The sequence below is a fragment of the Tamandua tetradactyla genome, chromosome 2, assembly GCF_023851605.1.
Source record: "Tamandua tetradactyla isolate mTamTet1 chromosome 2, mTamTet1.pri, whole genome shotgun sequence".
Taxonomy (NCBI): domain Eukaryota; kingdom Metazoa; phylum Chordata; class Mammalia; order Pilosa; family Myrmecophagidae; genus Tamandua; species Tamandua tetradactyla.
The window spans coordinates 198422312-198440489 of record NC_135328.1 but is presented as its reverse complement, the minus strand read 5'-3'; the positions used below and the strand labels follow the sequence as shown (position 1 = coordinate 198440489).

The 18178-nt window shown below is 43.3% G+C and overlaps 1 pseudogene; it reads right to left on the bottom strand.

The window, feature by feature from the left end:
- Positions 1-334: 334 nt before the first annotated feature.
- LOC143658487 (protein FAM204A pseudogene) lies at positions 335-8308 on the bottom strand (annotated as a pseudogene).
- Positions 8309-18178: the final 9870 nt, after the last annotated feature.

The window sequence follows — 18178 nt, the reverse complement described above, 5'->3', positions numbered from 1 at the left end:
CAAGTGGTAAATGAAAGTGAGGGGTAAGGGGTATGGTATGTATAATCTTTTTTTTCTCTGTTATCGTTTTATTTCTTTTTCTGTTGTCTTTTTATTTCTTTTTCTAAATTGATGCAAATATTCTAAGAAATGATGAATATGCAACTATGTGATGATATTAAGAATTACCGATTGTATATGTAGGATGGAATGATCTCTTAAATGTTTTGTTTGTTAATTTTTTTAATTAATAAAAAAAGTTTAAAAAAATAAAATAAAATAAAAAACATTGAGAAGATTTGATAGCCAACTCCCAAATGGCATGCTTCTTTTTTCTTTTATCAATTTCCGGATATTTAACAGAAGCAGGAAAGTCTTTTCAGTAATTTGAACAATTAAGTCTGGAAATGTCATGAAGAGCTCTGGCAAGTTATATATCCCACGTTGCTCTTGATTTTCCATCTCTTCTTTGCTTCAACCCCCATGCAAGTTTCTTCTTTTTCCAAACAATCTGTGTCTTTTCAGCCGCCTTCTTGGCTTTTAAAAAATTGTGGCAGGCCACAGCTTTGGCAGTGTTTACACCAAGCTTTCGAGTAGCTGGCTGGTTGCTGAGTTCCTCGACTCTCTCAGTATGCCACTCTTTCCCAGCCTGGTCTGTGCTCTTTTCAAAACCCGACTTCTCATTTTTTTTTTTTTTCTTTTTTACAGTGGAATCATGTAACTGAGAAAACAGGATTTAAAGGGTGAGTTTGATTATGGAATCATTATATAAAAAATTCCTTTTTTGCTTTCTGTTATATTGGAGTAGGGATAGGGAAATACCTGAAATTCCTAAATTATAATACAGCTGCCCTGATCTCTGATAATGGTTGTATAGCCCTTATCTTCTGTCCCTGTGATTGTGAAAGCCTATGACTAACCTTCATTTGTGCCCAGTTATCCAGTTTTTCAACTGTCATGGTTAGGGACAGGTGTCAACTTGGCCAAGTTGTGGTACCTGTTCATCTGATTGGGCAAGCGCTGGCCTGTCTGTTGCAATGAGGACATTTCATAGGATTAGGTCATGATCACGTCAGCTACATCCACAGCTGATTCCATTTGTAATCAGCCAAAGGGGAGTGTCTTCTGCAATTAGTGATGCTAAATGCAATCATGGGAAGCCTTTTAAGGAGGACTCAGAGGAGACAGGTTGCATTCCTGCTTTGGCTGGTGAGCCTCTCCTGTGGAGTTCATCCAGGCCATCCATTGGAGTCATCGGCTTCGCAGCCTGCCCTGTGGATTTTGGACTCTGCGTTCCTACGGTCACGTGAGACACTTTCATAAATTTTATATTTGCAAGTGTTCCCTGTTGATTCTGTTTCTCTAGAGAACCCTAATACATCAACTTTAGAGTTTTGTGATCACTGAAGACAGCCCCTAATGCTAATAAATGAAGGTCTTGGGTCAGCCCAGAACTAACCTACCCCAAGTTTAAAGTTATCTTGATAACTGAGACTGGATCTAACCAAAGTGGGCCCATCTGACATACGCAGTAGCTTAGACTTTAACCTGCATGTCACCTAGACCTTGTTCCACCATCTTCTTACATACATTCTGTGACTAAGCATGTAATCAATCTGCGCATGCTCAATAATCAGATCACCTCTGATTACATCATCTGGGGTCACTGGGCTCATTATCCTAAACCCTGGCTATCTTTTTCTCTAATAAGGTGTGGTAGTTAGATTCAGTTGTCAACTTGGCCAGGTGAAGGCACCTAGTTCTGTTGCTGTGGGCATGAGCCAATGGTACGTGAACCTCATCTGTTGATCCATTACATCTGCAGTCAGCTAGGAGGTAGGCCTGCTGCAATGAATGATGCTTAAGTTAATTGGCTGGTGCTTAAAGGAGAGAGCTCAACGTAGCACAGCCCAAGCAGCTCAGCACACCTCATCTTAGCACTCGCAGCTCAGCCCAGGCCTTTGGAGATGCAGAAAGAAATCACCCCAGGGAAAGTTGTTGGAACCCAGAGGTCTGGAGAGAAGGCCAGCAGAGATCACCCTGTGCCTTCCCACGTAAGAAAGAACCTCAGTTGAAAGTTAGCTGCCTTTCCTCTGAAGAACTAACAAAATAAATCCCCCTTTATTAAAAGCCAATCCGTCTCTGGTGTGTTGCATTCCGGCAGCTAGCAAACTAGAACATAAAGCCATCAGAATTATTGCAGTTCGGAGAGACAGATTTGGGGGGCCAATAAGCCATCTGCTCTCCTGCTATGTGCCTAGTAGTAAACCCTTGCTCTCTTTGAAACCTGGATGTCTCAGGAAGTGATCATTGAATACATTGAGCAAGAATCTACCACCTTTGTCCGGTAACAGTCAAACCTTATCACTGACTCCAAAATACTAAGCTCCTTCCACTGGGTTTCATTTGGTGAGTGTTCACTTATGAGATGCCTCTCCATTGTTCAGTTTCTCTTTCCTGGAGCATTTTCTTTTTTGTCCTCCTGAATCTTGAAGCTGAGTTTTTCTGTTCAGAATGTTTTTTATGCAATTCTTGAAATTTATTCCATATATTTAATGAAATTCCAGACAGACACTCTTACATTTGCCTCTGTTTCAGTTTTTGGTTTGTTTGTAGGAGAATCTGAGATTTCTGACTTTCTAGTGACCTGATCTTCTTTATCTTCCTGTAAGTTAAATCCAGACTTCTCAATTGTGGCTTCATCTTTGGAATTTGACTCACCATCATTTTCATTTAGGACAGGAGGGAGCAGCCCATCCACATCTTTTCTTTGGTTAGGAACCAGCCGCCCAGCAGTCATCTTAAGATGCCTCAGCTTTTCTTTAATTTGCTGAAAGGCCTGCTTACATTCTGCAGTCCAGTCCAGGGCTTCTCTGCCTGAGCCCTGCACAGCAATATGACAAAAAGCCCCAAATTGGGGATTCAGATGCGGCAGAAACCAGCCATTCCTAGAAATCCCTATAGCTGCCTCTTTGTCTTAGGGACTGAAATATTCTCCAGAGCCTGATGCCTCCCAGGCAGGAGGGCTCTTGGGAGAGCAAATACCCTAAATACCTTACACAGGGTTGAGCTTTTTTTTTGAGACACTTTACATCCCCTAGCATTTAGAAAGTTCAGAGTCTTAATAGTATTTGCATCTGAATCTTCTTCAATTTCATTAGCTATTAAAATGTCATCTACATATTACAAAAGGATACCTTCCTGGCCCATGCACTTCCCAAAAAACAAACAAATAAGTAAAGAAAGAAATGGACAAAAATTCAGCCACTGGTATTGAAATAAGGGGATACTCACATGGAAAAAGATCGAAATGTCACCCCTGCCATACAGCATACCAAAAAAAAAAAAAAAAAGGATACCTTGATGCAGTTGCCAATTATGCAATTTTTTTGCTAAGAATTATCCAAAGAGTGTGGGAGAATTCTTAAATCCTTAAGTTAAAACAGTCCACGTAAGTTGCCCTTTAACTTTAGTTTCTGGGTTCTCTCATTCAAAGTCAAATATTTCTTGGGATTCAAAAGCTACAGGTATGCAAAAGAAAGCATCCTGTAAGTCTAATACAGAGAACCATTTGAAGTTACCAGTCAGAGAGTATAAGGATTAGGCAAATTGGATAAATGTCTTTCACAATTTTGTTTATAGCCCTTAAATCTTGGACAAAGGTATCTTCTCCATCGGTGCCAGGTTTTCTTTTCCTTTTACTGCATGAGTAGGCACTGGGAATCGAACCTGGGTCTTCGGAATGGCAGGTGAGAACTCTGCCACTGCACCACTGTGGCTCACCCTAGTGTTGGGTTTTGATGCTGGGAGTATAGATGTGTTATATGGAAAGCAGCAAGGCTGCACGAGGCCACTTTCTTTTAAAGTTTCTATTACTGGTGTAATGCCTTTCCTTGCTTGTAATGAATGACAAAAGATATTGGCGTGCTTTAGGTTGATTTGTTTCTGCCTTGAGCTCAATCTTTACTGGCCAGGCAGTTATACTTCTTCACGGAGTGGTAGGTGACTCGGGCAGCTGCTTAAACAGAGTGCTGGGGACACGCCTCCTGTAAGGGGGCTGCTTCCTGACTCGCTTTAATGGTATTAAAGCGAGGTTAGTAACATATTTATTAATGACTGAAAATAGGCCCAATTTGGGGTGTGTGTGGCAACAATGCACACAAGCGGTCTTTTCATTTGGTCTGGATCAGCCCTGTAACCAGGAGTGCTGTTTCTCCAGCTTAACAAGTCAGATGTTGAGAGCGGCATGGACTAACACAGCGTCTCGAGAGCGTCCTTCCTCATCAACTCGTACAGGGATCTGACCATTGGGAACTGCCCTGCCCCAGAGGCAGTGGCACCTTGTCCAAACTACACAGCATTACGGGTATGAGAGTGTTTGTTAATGCTGCTGGATAGTCAATATATCAGAAATGGATTGGCTTTTTCTTTTTTTAAACTTTTTTTACTGTATGGTATAACATATATACAAAGCAAAGAAATAAAAAAGCAATAGTTTTCAAAGCACTCTTCGACAAGTGGTTACAGGACAGATCCCAGAGTTTGTCATGGGCTACCAAACGATCCTCTCAGATTTTTCCTTCTAGCTGCTCCAGAATATAGGAGGCTAGAAGGAATAAATTTTTTTTTATCACCACAATTGGCTTTTTTTCCTTCTTTTTTGTGAACAATAACATATATATATATAAAAGTATAAATTTCAAAGCACAGCACCACAATTAGTTGTAGAACATATTTCAGAATTTGACATGGGTTACAATTTCACACTTTTAGGTTTTTACTTCTAGCTGCTCTAAAATACTGGAGACCAAAAGATATCAATGTAATGATTCAGCATTCATATTCATTTGTTAAATCCTGTCTTCATTGTATAACTCCACCATCACCTTTGATCTTTTCATTCCTCTCTTTAGGGGTGTTTGGGCTATGGCGATTCTAAATTTTTCATATTGCAAGGGTCTATCACTAATATGGATTGGCTTTTATAAAAGAATTTATTGTTCTTTTAAATTTAAAAGAATTTAAATTTAAAATTTTATTAAATTTTAATGAAATTAAATGAAATGAAATTAAAATTTCTAGGGGCTTCTTTCTAAATACCTCAAGATGTCTTAAGGCCTTCTCTGTAATTTCTTTTTCTGTTGCAGTAGACTTCCCCCATATAGTGCCCTCTGAATCCTCAAGGTACAGTAAATTAAATCTTTTGACAGTTTTTTAATCTTTACGCAACTCCATAAATGGTTAAATATAGGGCACTTCCTCTAATCTCTTGTTTTTCTTGTAATACATCTCTAATTGGATAATCACCTGGAGTTAGGAGTTCTATTTTCCAGCCCCTCCACCCCTTTATTTAATTTATACTATGGTCATGCAGAGTTGCAAAATTGACTAAAAATTCCTTCTTTAAATCACATGCTCCAAATTTAGACCAGTCATTAAGCATAGCTCCCAAGGGAGACGTAGCTGGCACATTTGAGAGTTTGTCATGACTGGGCAATACCAACAAAAATCACGAAGGCAGAACGTCAGAGGAGGAGCTCCTAAAACACAGTTGTTTTCCCCACACAACTGCAAACTGCACAACTGTGCAAAAATCAAAGGAGAGCCTCAAATCCAAGGTCACAGATAGTGGGGCTCAAACCCACGGAATCCACATGCAGGACTTCTGAATCGACTCAAGAGCCTTTTACACTAGAGATTAATTGAAACAAAAGGAAGCAAAGTAAACATGATGCACAAATAGAGATCACAGGCTTACCCAGCACAGGGAAAGCCTTGATTGCAGTCACCTTCTCCCAGATGCACCTGATGTCCGATGCAGGCAGTGCATTGGACTCTCCAGGCCTGGTCTTCCAGGAAAAAGTCCCAGGCAGCTGCTAGGCATGGAGGCAAGGGGGCTGGGAGAGCGCTCCATGGCTGAGAAGTCACGGCTTAGGGCTGCGCTAAAAGTAGCAGTGGGTACTGCCACGGTCGCCAAATTGTTACCCTCAGAAAACATGATCTTAAATAGTCAGGCCACCTGATCCTGCATCAAACAGAGAAACAAATCTCTTTATCTCGGTGAGAAGGTGAGTTTAGTGAAGATGCATCATCAAGGAACTGGAGGAAAAACGCTGAGACAAATTTGGAGTGGGAAGGGTGGTTTGGGCTTTTATTACCCCCAAACAGACAAAGAAATGGCCAGGATCCAAAGGAAAGCAAAAGCAAAAAAAAAAAAAAAAAAAACAATAGAGGAGGGAAAGCTGTTTGGTCAACATGTCTGTTATCTTGTAGGCCCCTCTTGTTGTTGACTCTTTGGGCTTTGGATCTTGCCCTTCAAAAGGGAGAAAGGTACTGTTATTAGTTTGTCTGATGTTTTATGTCAGCAAGTAGTAGAGCAAGGGAGGGTTTCTGGGAACAGAGAATTTCTTTTTTTTTTCTTTTTTTTAAGATTAGACCCACAGCAGACTATTTCAACAAGGGCTTTTTGTGCTTAAAGTAACTTCAAGGCTATTTGAATGAAGTGATCATAAAAAATAAAACCAATTTTTTTTTCTAGCTATTGAAGACTGTAGCATTTTAGCTAAAGGGTTATACTGAGTATTTTTTCCTGTCTATCCAATTATAGTCCTGGTGGTCTTTGGCGGGAGGGAATGGACCAAACCCTTGCTCCTAGGCTACCATCTCAAGGAGGATGACCCTGACAAGGTCATTTAAACCTGCAGTTGCCACCTGAATTAGCCCTGACACCCCTCCCCTCCCTCCATTTTCTCCATAGCACTCCTCACCCTCTAGACCACTAAATAATTGATTTATTTACTGTATTTTGTTTGTGAGCTATCTTTCTGCTACCCCTCATTAGAATATAAGCTCCACTGGGGGCAGGGATTGTTACCGATTTTGTTTCCTGGTGTCTTCAGAATGGCCGGGCACAGAGCCGGGCATATCACAGACCCGCAGAATTTATTTGTTGAATGAGTGCATCGGTACTGGGAAAGGAACAAGCTGAGGAAGGAGCCTAACCAGCCTGCCCATCAAAAGTCTTCCTTGGAAAAGGGCAATAAGACTAGGGATCTGAATAATAAATAGAGGTTGTCCAGGCACAAGAGTAGGGAGGAATATCCCAGGCATGTGCAAATGTCCTGGGGAAGGGAGGAGGTCTTTCAGGATTGGGGAAGTGCAAGTTGCTTTGATGTGGCTGAAGAGAGTGTTCTAGAAGAGGAAAACAAGAGGCTGGAGAGTTGTCAGGGGCCAGAGCATGAAACACCAAGTCCTTGGGACCTCAGGCTTCACCCTGAGGGCCACAGGGTCCCATGGAAGTGTTTAAGCAGGAGGTGACATGTCAGAATTGCTTTTTAGGAAGAGCAGACATACTAGAGGGGGACAGCACCATGGAGGAGGTGATTATTACAGGGCAAGGTGGTGCCACTGAAACCCAGTGGTGGGGTGCAATGGAGAGAAGGGGTGGGTCCTGGGAGAAGGAAGAAGAATCAGTGCAACTGAGCTGTTAGGGGACATGGCAAGAGTGCCTCCTGGGTCTCCAGCACCTGGGGGTTCAGAGGGGAACATGGGAAGAGAAGCAGGTATGGAGAAGATGCTGAGCTTGGGCTCAGGGAGATGCTTGTACCCCTGGAGACTGAGGTGGGTCTGGAGCCAGCAGAGCTTGGAAGGGTGGACATAGAGCTGTCCTGAAGCCTTGAGCTTCCACCTGTGAAGTCCTAGGAGGGCCCCAGGCAAACAGGGTTTCAGGGAGGGCAAACGGTGGCTCCTCTCCCCACCCCTCCTCTTCTCTCTCTGCTCCCAGGCCTGTCTATAGGGCTCACCAGGCCCTCTGGAATCCCCAGCGGCTGGAATCACTCACTGGACTGGAGGTCTCCTACCTCTCCTAACTTACTGCTCCCTGAAACCAAACCCCAGCTGGAGGTAGAAATGACAGTTCAGTGAGTGAGATTCAGGTCTCTGTTCTTATGGGAAAGCTCGGGACTAGGGGTAAGGTGTGTCCCCAGGGAAAGTCTAAGTGCAATGGCACTGTCAGCAGGCTAACACAGAGTGGTGGGGCTGGCCCACTCCCTCCTCTTCCCAGCCACCGCCCCACCCTACCCCAGACTGGGCCCAGGGCTGCCAGATGTGGTCAGGAAGCCCCGCCCGCCCGGAGGGGAGAGGTGAGTGCCTTAACCCAGTCCCCACGGGGCTGAACTCACTCCCTAGTCTGGTGTCTAAAAACCTATCCTCCTACCTGCCTCCATCCTCTCCCCTGAGCAAACTGTAACCGCCTCCTAATTGCCAGTCCCCGACCCACCTCCCAGCCCAGCATCCGCGCAGCAGCTAGAAAACGCAGCTCACCACACATCATTACTCATTAAAATGGATCAGAAAAAAAAAATCGATCAGGACACCCCCACCCCCACCCCCAAACCTGGGAAACAAAGTCTAAACTCCACCACAGGGCCTCTCCCTTGTGGGTCCTGCTTGACTGGCTGCTCCCTGCCTCTGACTCAAAATGTCTTTCGGTTCCTCAATACTCTCTTCTCTCTTCCTCCTTCCCCCTTTGTCTCCTACTCCCCACGGCTGGCCTGTCACTTCCCCTGGGCTCCAGAGGAAGGTCTGCTTGAGTAACTGTCAGATAGGGAGCCTCCTCGTGTGAGTGCCGGGAAGGTGGCGATCAAGCCTGGCATCTTCACCAGTTTCCTAACAACCCCATTGCATGCCTGAACCAGGCCGGCCAGAAATATGGCGCATTGGATTGCAGTGCATTTAGGAAGGGCTGCCACCTTCCACTCCTCCCTGGGCCCTTGGACGCTGCCCCATGAGGTGGGCGTCCTCCCTCTAGCTGGGCCACCAGTAACCAGCAGTGCTGGGAGGAGACACCAGCAAACCGAAGGCATGTTTTAACAAACTCCCAAACCCTTAAGGGAGGTAAGAGCACTGGGGAGAAGGAGCAGGGGGCTCCCATCGGAGGGCTGGGTGAAACTCAGAGCAGGGGCACGGGGTGGGGTTCACACATGGGACCCAGCCTGGTTCAGTGCCATCCTAACTGTGAGACGTTGGGCACACCGCCCAATCTTTCTAGCTGGTGGTTTTCCCATCTGTAAAACGGAAAGGAGAAAACCTACATCTCAGGATATTAGTGAGCTTAATGAAACTGCATGTAAAGCATTTAGTACAGTGCCTGCTGCAAGGGAATCTGCTTTCTTTTTGAGCTAGAGAGTTGTAGCTCCCCTTCCCAGAGCCCCAGTCCTTCTCATTGCCTCCATGTCCAGGAAAATTCAAGTTTACGTGATGCCTGGGCCAGGGATGGATGGATGCGACAGACCCAGTGGAGGGGACAGGAGACGCAAAGGCAGGACGTGCTGTTTATGGGTGGTGGGTCAGGGCCCTAGGGACTGAGGAGGACTGTGGAATCCTAAAGAGTGGGAGGGGCCTTTGCCCTTCTAGTTCACCCCTTTTCTATGCAGCTGGGGAAACTGAGGCTAAGAGGTGGTAGCAGGATACTTGGAGCCAGGTTCAGTCCTGTGGCTTTCTTGAATGCATCATATTCAAGAATATGTATGTATGCACAGTATATTCTAGAAGGCCCTGAAGGACCTTTTCAAGAAGCTGGAGTTTATCATCTCCTTTTCCCTTTTTCTCGAAAATCTCCCCCACACAATGGGGAGAATAAGAAACAGAATCTCCATTGTCCAGGAAATTAGGAGATATTTCTGACCTCAAGCCATAATCATGTAGAGAAATGCCAGATGCTCCTGATTCCATTATGTTTAAATAATAGCATTATTATCTAATTTTGTCTTTTCTCTCGTTCTAGAACTTGGCCTCCCTAGGCCTGTTCTTTCAGACAGTGTTAACTAATGAAATTCCAGTGTCTGACCCTAAGAATGAAACGCTTCCTAATTAATAGCTGCTACAAAACAAGCCTCAAAAGATGAGACAGAGCTGCCCTTCTCTCCTGATGCTGCAGAAAAAGATATGCCATTCTCTGCCATAAAAATAAGTTTATACTTCTCCATCTAGAGAATTCCTGATATTCTTGCGAGCAGTGGGAACAAACAATTCAATAGGCTGAGCCCTCGATCTTGGGGCTTGCCCCTATGAAGCCTATTCCTGCAAAGGAGTGACTAAGCCTACTGATAATTACGCTTAAGAGTCAACCCTGGAGAGCCTCTTTGGTTGCTCAGAAGTGGCCTCTCTCTCTAAGAAAACTTGGCAGGTGAACTCACTGCCCTCCCCTCTACATGGAACATGACTCCCAGGGGTGTAAATCTCCCTGGAAACATGGGACAGGACTCCTGGGGATAAGCCAGGACCTGGCAACATTGGAATGGGAAAGCCTTCCTGACCAAAAGAGAAATGAAACAAAATAAAGTTTCAGTGGCTGAGAGATTTCAAACAGCATCAAGAGGTTATCCTAGAAATGTCATTACTGCAGGGTGCTGAAAATAGATGGTAGTTAATATTTTAAAGTTTCAACTTATGTGTGAGGCTAAAGCAAAAAAAATGTTTATTTGGTACAAAATTTCTATTTTGATAGTGCATTTCCTAATATAACTTATGTAGATAGCTTGATTGAACACCATAAGTACATGGACCTTTAGTAGGACATGAAATTTTGTTGGTTTGTCCTGAGTGATGCCCTGATAAACCCCAGAGTGATTTGATCAGTGAATAAAAAAGTATTTACAAAGTCCCCTTCGGGGAATGGTGAGAAAGGGGGAAAATTCAACTTCCCAAAGTTGAATTCTTGGTATTCTCACAAGCAGTGTGGACAACCAAAGCTATAGGCTGAGTCCCCAGTCTGGGGATTTGTTCATGTGAAACTTAACCCCACAAAGGATAGGTTAAGCCTATTTAAAATTAGACCTAAGAGTCAACCCCAAGAGAACCTCTTTTGTAACTCAGATGTAGCTTCTCTCTCCAGCCAACACAACAAGCAAACTCACTGCCCTCCCCCTGTCTACGTGGGACATGACTCCCAGGGGTGTGGACCTTCCTGGCAACGTGGGACAGAAATCCTAGAATGAGCTGAGTTTCAGCATCAAGGGATTGAGAAAACCTCGACCAAAAGGGGGAGGAGTGAAATGATACTAAGTGTCAATGGCTGAGAGATTCCAAACAGAGTCAGGAGGTTATCCTGGAGGTTATTCTTACACATTAAATAGGTATCACCTTGTTAGTCAAGATGCAGTGGAGAGGCTGGAGGGAACTGCTTGAAAATGTAGAGCTGTGTCCCAGTAGCCATATTTCTTGATGATGATTGAATAATGATATAGCTTTCACAATGTGACCGTGTGATTGTGAAAACCTTGTGTCTGATGCTCCTTTTATCTACTTTGTCAACAGATGAGTAGAACATATAGAACAAAAATAAATAATAGGGGGAACAAATGTTAAAATAAATTTAGTTTGAAATGCTAGTGATCAATGAAAGGGAGGGTTAAGGGGTATAGTATGTATAATTTTTTTTCTGTTTTTGTTTTCTTTCTTTTTCTGTTGTCTTTTTATTTCTTTTTCTGAATTGATGCAAATGTTCTAAGAAATGATCATGATGATGAATATGCAACTATGTGATGATATTGTGAATTACTGATTATATATGTAGAACAGAATGATCATATGTTAAGAATGTTCGTGTTTCTTCCTTGTCATATATTTTTTTAATTTAAAAATTTAAAAAAAAAGGTTATCCTAGAGGTTATTCTTACACATTATAATATATCCCTTTTGGAGTGACTGGAAGGAAGTACCTGAAACTGCTGAACTGTGTTCCAGTAGCCTTGATTCTTGAAGATGATTATATAACTATATAGCTTTTATAGCGACCATGTGATTGTGAAAACCTTATGTCTCATGCTCCTTTTATCCAGGGTATGGACAGATGAGTTTTAAAAAAAAAGAATATATGTAAATAAATAATAGTGAGAAATAAAGAGAAAATTGGGTAGATTGAAATACTGTGGGTCAGTGAGAGGAAGGAGTAAAGGTGTGGGATTATGAATTTTTTTTCTTTTTATTTCTTTTTCTGGAGTGACGCAAATGCTTTAAAAATGATCATGGCGAAAAATACACAACTATGTGATGATATTGTGAGTCATTGTATAACATGGTTGGACTCTACGTGTATGGATATTCCTCAATAAAAAATATTTAAAAAAAAATGAGTTTACACATCAGACCTGATCAGAGTCAAAGCAAGGACTTCCGTAAGAGCATGAAGCTTGTTTTCTTGTCCAATGTGGGGAACTGTGGGACTATTCATTTAAAGAGCGTTTGCTCTGTTGAGATAAATCAGTCCAGGGAAGGGTTGTTTGCACAAGGTTGCCTTGAAAGACAACTGGATTTCAGATTGTCCAACACCCTATGGAAGTCCACTTTTTTTCCAGGTTCATAATTTATTGTGCAAATTGAATGTTACATAATGAGTTGACCTTAGCTTCTCTAGGCATGAGAATTTAATGGATGAGGTACACACAATTTAGAATCCATTTATGTTGCTTTCACAGCTGGAGTTCTTTTTCAGACCTTAACTTGAAGTATAGCACAAGCAAAGCAATGTCTCCATATGTGGCCAGTACAAAATTCATTCTACCTGTGAGAGTTTAAGAACTGAAATATTTTTTAATACCAGTGAACTGGAATTGGGGATCATTTCTGGACCTGCCATAATTTCAATCATGCCAGAGCCAGAAATTCAACAGCTCATACCTTTCAACACACATAGCCATGGAGGTAACTTTTAAACTCCAAAATAAAGCCTGGGATGATAATTGGCAATCTTAATTGATAATCTGAGGCTATGATAATTATGTTACAATTGACATCTCTGTATTCTTATAGAATAATATTGCTTCTAAGTATTAGGTCAAAGAGGAGAGGAGCTTTGTTAATTCCCTTCTTTTACATATTACTTATGAGATTGACTAAATAAGAATAAGATCCAATAAGAAGTAGTATTTTTTAAAAGTTCTTAGAAATGAAAAACATGAAGGAAATTTTAAAAGGAGTTAGAATGGTTGGAAGATGAAGTCTAGGATGTTATCCAGAACGTAGAACAACGGGGCAAGGAAACAAAGAATTGCTCCAGAAGATCCAACATCTAAAAGGAACTCTCCATAGAAGAAAACAGGGAAGTTTCTGGAATTGAAGGGCATGAGTCCCCAGAATGAAATGGTCCATGGGGGCAGGCCACGGTGGCTCAGTGACAAAGTTCTCACCTGCCATGCCTGAGACCTGGATTTGATTCTCAGTGCCTTCCCATGCAAAAAAAACAAAGGATCCACAAGTGCCTAGAACAAAAAGTGAAAGACCCACAGAAGGTCAGGCATGTGAAATATCAGAGTGCCTAGGCCAGAAAAAAGGCTCCCAAACCTTTACACACAAGGAGTCTGCAATAAGAATGACAACAGACTTCCCAATAGCAAATATAGATCTAGAAGATTGTAGAGCCATGGCCAAGTTTGGGGAACATTGTTTTCAATCTGGAACTCAATACCAGCTGGACCATCGCTGAAGAGTAAATAATGATGCATATTGTACTCAGTCATAGAAATAGCCAGAAATTGCTTTCTATTTAACCTCTGCTGAAAGGAAACAGCTACTGCCCAATGCCCAGAAATTACACTGGGGTTTTTGTCATTTTTGGAGAACAAAGCCTGACCTCTGTTACCAGAACTGGGCCACTTCCTTCCCTCCACAGAGCTTGGGGAGAGAAGAGCCTCAGGCAGTGAGAACGGTTGCAGTTTTCATCTTCGGTTGGGAAGTAGGAGGGCAAGAAGCTCTCTGGGCTTAAACCCACTTCCCCAGACTCAAGGGAGATGGTTTTGTTTTCTGAGTTACCACTCTGCTCTTTTCCAGCTCCCCACCTTGGCACCTGACCCATCCCCTGGCTTGAGTGCCCCTGTCCATCCACTACCATTCCCTCCAATCCTGGCCCCTGCACCTCCTGAGGGCCAGCTGGCCCCAAGCCTGCCTGTGGCCATGGGTCTGTACAGGTGTGTATTAGTTAGGGTTCTCTAGAGAAACAGAATCAACAGGGAACACTCGCAAATACAAAATTTATCAAAGTATCTCATGTAACCATGGGAATGTAGAGTCCAAAATCCGCAGGGCAGGCTGTGAAGCTGACGATTCTGATGGAGAGTCTGGACGAACTCCACAGGAAGGGCTTGCCAGCCGAAGCAGGAAGAGAGCCTGTTTCTTCTGAATCCTCCTTAAAAGGCTTCCAGTGATTAAATTAAGCATACTCATTGCAGAAATACTCCCCTTGGCTGATTACAAATGGAATCAGCTGTGGATGCAGCTGACATGCTTGTGATTTAATTCTATGAAATGTCCTCATCGCAACAGACAGGACAGCACTATGAAATGTCCTCATCGCAACAAACAGGTACCACCACTTGGCCAAGTTGACACATGAACCTGACCATGACAAAGTGCTTCTCAGGGGCGTCCCTAGCAGGCCCCCAGCAGGTTCCAAGAGCTCTCACCACCTCCCCTCTCCTTCTCTGCCCTCTTGTTCTTACCCCTCCTTCACCTCTTTCTCCCCACTCATGAGGTTTAAGAAACTTTTTGTCTGCCTTCTGGTTCACAAGATTAGGAAATCAAAAAGGGATTGAGGCTTACAGTCCCCAGATACTTTTCCTCTACTTAGGAGCATGAGTCAGTCCTTTGAAGCTTTACAGCCAGAAATGCTCTCCTCCTTGAGAATATTCACATGTTGAATATCTTTTCCAAAAAAATGGCCAGATTTCACCCCAGTGAGAATCCGCGAAGTCAGAAAGCACCCCAGCCTGATGCTCTCCACCGTCATCTCAGAGCCTTGGCAGGGAGCTGCTTGCATTGTCTTTATTCATTGTACCATGTCACAGAAAATCTAGAAAACAGATCAATGACAACTAGGTGACCCTTAAAGCCTCAGGTCTTCCCAGATGCTGTGAGCATCTCTGCTGTTTTCTAGTGCATTCTCCTGGGCATTTGTCCTTGGCATTGTGGCATCACAGCATACAGGGTGCCCTAACGCTATGGGACAGAGATAGTACCGCCACCGGTCACAGCTTCCACTCAACAATTTCAGGGCCTGCAGTGCTGCTGGGGGGGGGTCCTAATGCCCAATGTATCATCACATGGCTTGTGAAAGGGCAATCTCAATGCCTCCAAACTCTTAAACAATTACTTTGGTTTGCTAAAGCTGCCGAATGCAATATACCAGTAATGGATTGCCTTTTATAAAAGGGATTCATTAAGTTACAGGTTCACAGTTGTAAGACCTTAAAAATGTCCAAACTAAATCATCCAGAGAAAGATACCTTGACTCTGAAGAAAGGCTGATGTCCATCAGCTGGGAAGGTCTGTGGCTGGGCATCTACTGGTCTTGTTCCCAGTTCTGTTGCTTCCAGCTTCTGATTCCAGTTGCTTCTTCTCTAAGTGTCTGTGGGCCTTCATTTAGCCACTCCACAACACAACTCTGGGTTTCATCTCTTAGCTTAGTATCTCCCAGGGTTGGAGATTTTTTCTATTCAGGTTCTGGCTATTTCTTTGAGTCCTTGCTGAGTACCTGGGCTTTTCATTTTTTATTTTTTTATTTTGATCATTCCATTCTACATATATAATCAGTAATTCATAATATCATCACATAGTTGCATATTCATCACCATGATCATTTCTTAGAACATTTGCATCAGTTCAGAAAAAGAAATAAAAAGACAACAGAAAAAATTCATACCTACCACACCCCTTACCCCTCCCTTTCATTGATCACTAATATTTCAGTCTAAACTTACTTTAACATTTGTTCCCCCTATTATTTATTTTTATTCCATTTGTTTTACTCATCTGTTGATAAGGTAGATAAAAGGAGCATTAGACACAAGGTTTTCACAATCACACAGTCACATTGTGAAAGCTATATCCTTATACAATCACCTTCAAGAAACATGGCTACTGGAACACAGCTCTACATTTTCCGGCAGTTCCCTCCAGCCTCTCCATTACATCTTGATTAACAAGGTGATATCTGTTTAATGCGTAAGAATAACCTCCAGGATAACCTCTCAACTCTGTTTGGAATCTCTCAGCCATTGACACTTTCCTTTGCCTCATTCCACTCTTTCCCCTTTTGGTCAAGAAGTTTTTCTCAATCCCTTGATGCTGAGTCTCAGCTCATTCTAGGATTTCTGTCCCAAGTTGCCAGGAAGAGCCACACCCCTGGGAGTCATGTCCCACATAGACAGGGGAAGGGCAGTGAGTTTGCTTGTTGTGTTGGCTGGAGAGAGAGGCCACATCTGAGCAACAAAAGAGGTTCTCTTGGGGGTGACTCTTAGGCCTAATTTTAAGTAGGCTTGAACTATTCTTTGTGGGGTTAAGTTTCATATGAACAAACCCCAGGATTGGGGACTCAGCCTATTGCTTTGGTTGTCCCCACTGCTTGTGAGAATATCAAGAATTCAACTTGGGGAAGTTGTATTTTCCCCCTTTCTCTCCATTCCCCAAAGGGGACTTTGCAAATACTTTTTTATTCACTGTTCAAATCACTCTGGGATTTATCGGGCATCACTCTGGACAAACCAATAAAATCTCATGCCCTACTCAAGGTTCCATAGTACCCGGGCTTTTTCTATCTTGATCTCCAAATGTCTGTGTCTATGTCAGCTTGGAACTGAACTCTCTCAAAGACTCCAGTAAATTAATTAAGACCCACCTTGAATGGGCAGAGTCAAATTTCCATCTAATCACACAATTGGGCTGCAAATTTACTTATTCTAAGGCTGTGAAAATGTCCAAATTAAAGTAAGGTAATAGAAATGTCCAATTTAAGGCATACAGGGAAAGATACTTTGGTTCAAGAAGGCCAATGACGTTCAGGGTTTCTCTCTCAACTGGAAAGGCACACAACAAAACATGGCAATATCTGCTAGCTTTTTCTCCAGGCTTCTTGCTTCGTGAAGCTTCCCTGGGGGCGTTTTCCTTCTTCATCTCCGAAGGTGTCTGGCTGTGTGGGCTCTAAAGCTTCTTTCCAAAATGATTCCCTCTTAAAGCGTTCCAGTAAGTAACCCCACCTTGAATGAGTAGAGACACATCTCCATGGAAACCATCTAATCAAAAGTTACCACCTACAGACTTCCGGAGAAGATGGCGGCTTAGTAAGACGCGCGGGTCTTAGTTCCTCCTCCAGAAAAGCAACTAAAGAAACAGAAACAATACGAAACAGCTCCCGGAGTCACAACAGAGACCAAAAAGACAGCGTACCCCATTCTGGAACAGCTGAACGGGCAGGGAGAATCTGCTGCGGTGAGCTACCCGAGGGGCGCGCGTTTTCCCGGCCGGGGCGGCTGGCGACTGGGGTCCCCTCCACGCACGTGGCTCCCCAGTCTGACTGGGAACGTTGGATAGCGGGGCCCTCCCGTCACGCTTGGCGTTTCCGGCCAGCTGGGCAATTAGGACCGGCACTCTCCCAAGCCGCGGCGGCCAGCGACCCCCACCTCCACGCGCGGTTTCCCGGGCCGACTGCCGTGCAGACAGACAAGCGCCACGAGTGCCACCTACTGGGCAGGAAAAGAAAAACAGAGCCCAGAGATTTCACAGAAAAACCTTTCAACCAGCTGGGTCCCACACTCAGGGAAATCTGATCAAATGCCCAGACACCAGCAGAAAATAATGGATGACGCTCGGAAAAGTGAAGATATGGCCCAGTCAAAGGAACAAACCAATAGTTCAAATGAGATACAGGAGCTGAGACAACTAATGCTGAATATACGAACAGAAATGGAAAAATTCTTCAAAAACCAAATCAATAAATTGAGGGAGGACATGAAGAAGACATGGGCTGAACAAAAAGAAGAAATAGAAAATCTGAAAAAACAAATCACAGAACTTATGGGAGTGAAGGACAAAGAAGAAAAAATGGAAAAAACAATGGATACCTACAATAGTAGATCTAAAGAGACAGAAGCTACAATTAGTGAACTGGAGGATGGAACATCTGAATTCCAAAAAGAAACAGAAACTATAGGGAAAAGAATGGAAAAACTTGAGCAGGGGATCAGGGAACTGAATGACAATATGAAGCGCACAAATATACGTGTTGTGGGTGTCCCAGAAGGAGAAGAGAAGGGAAAAGGAGGAGAAAAACTAATGGAAGAAATTATCACTGAAAATTTCCCAACTCTTATGAAAGACCTAAATTTACAGATCCAAGAAGTGCAGCGCACCCCAAAGAGAATAGACCCAA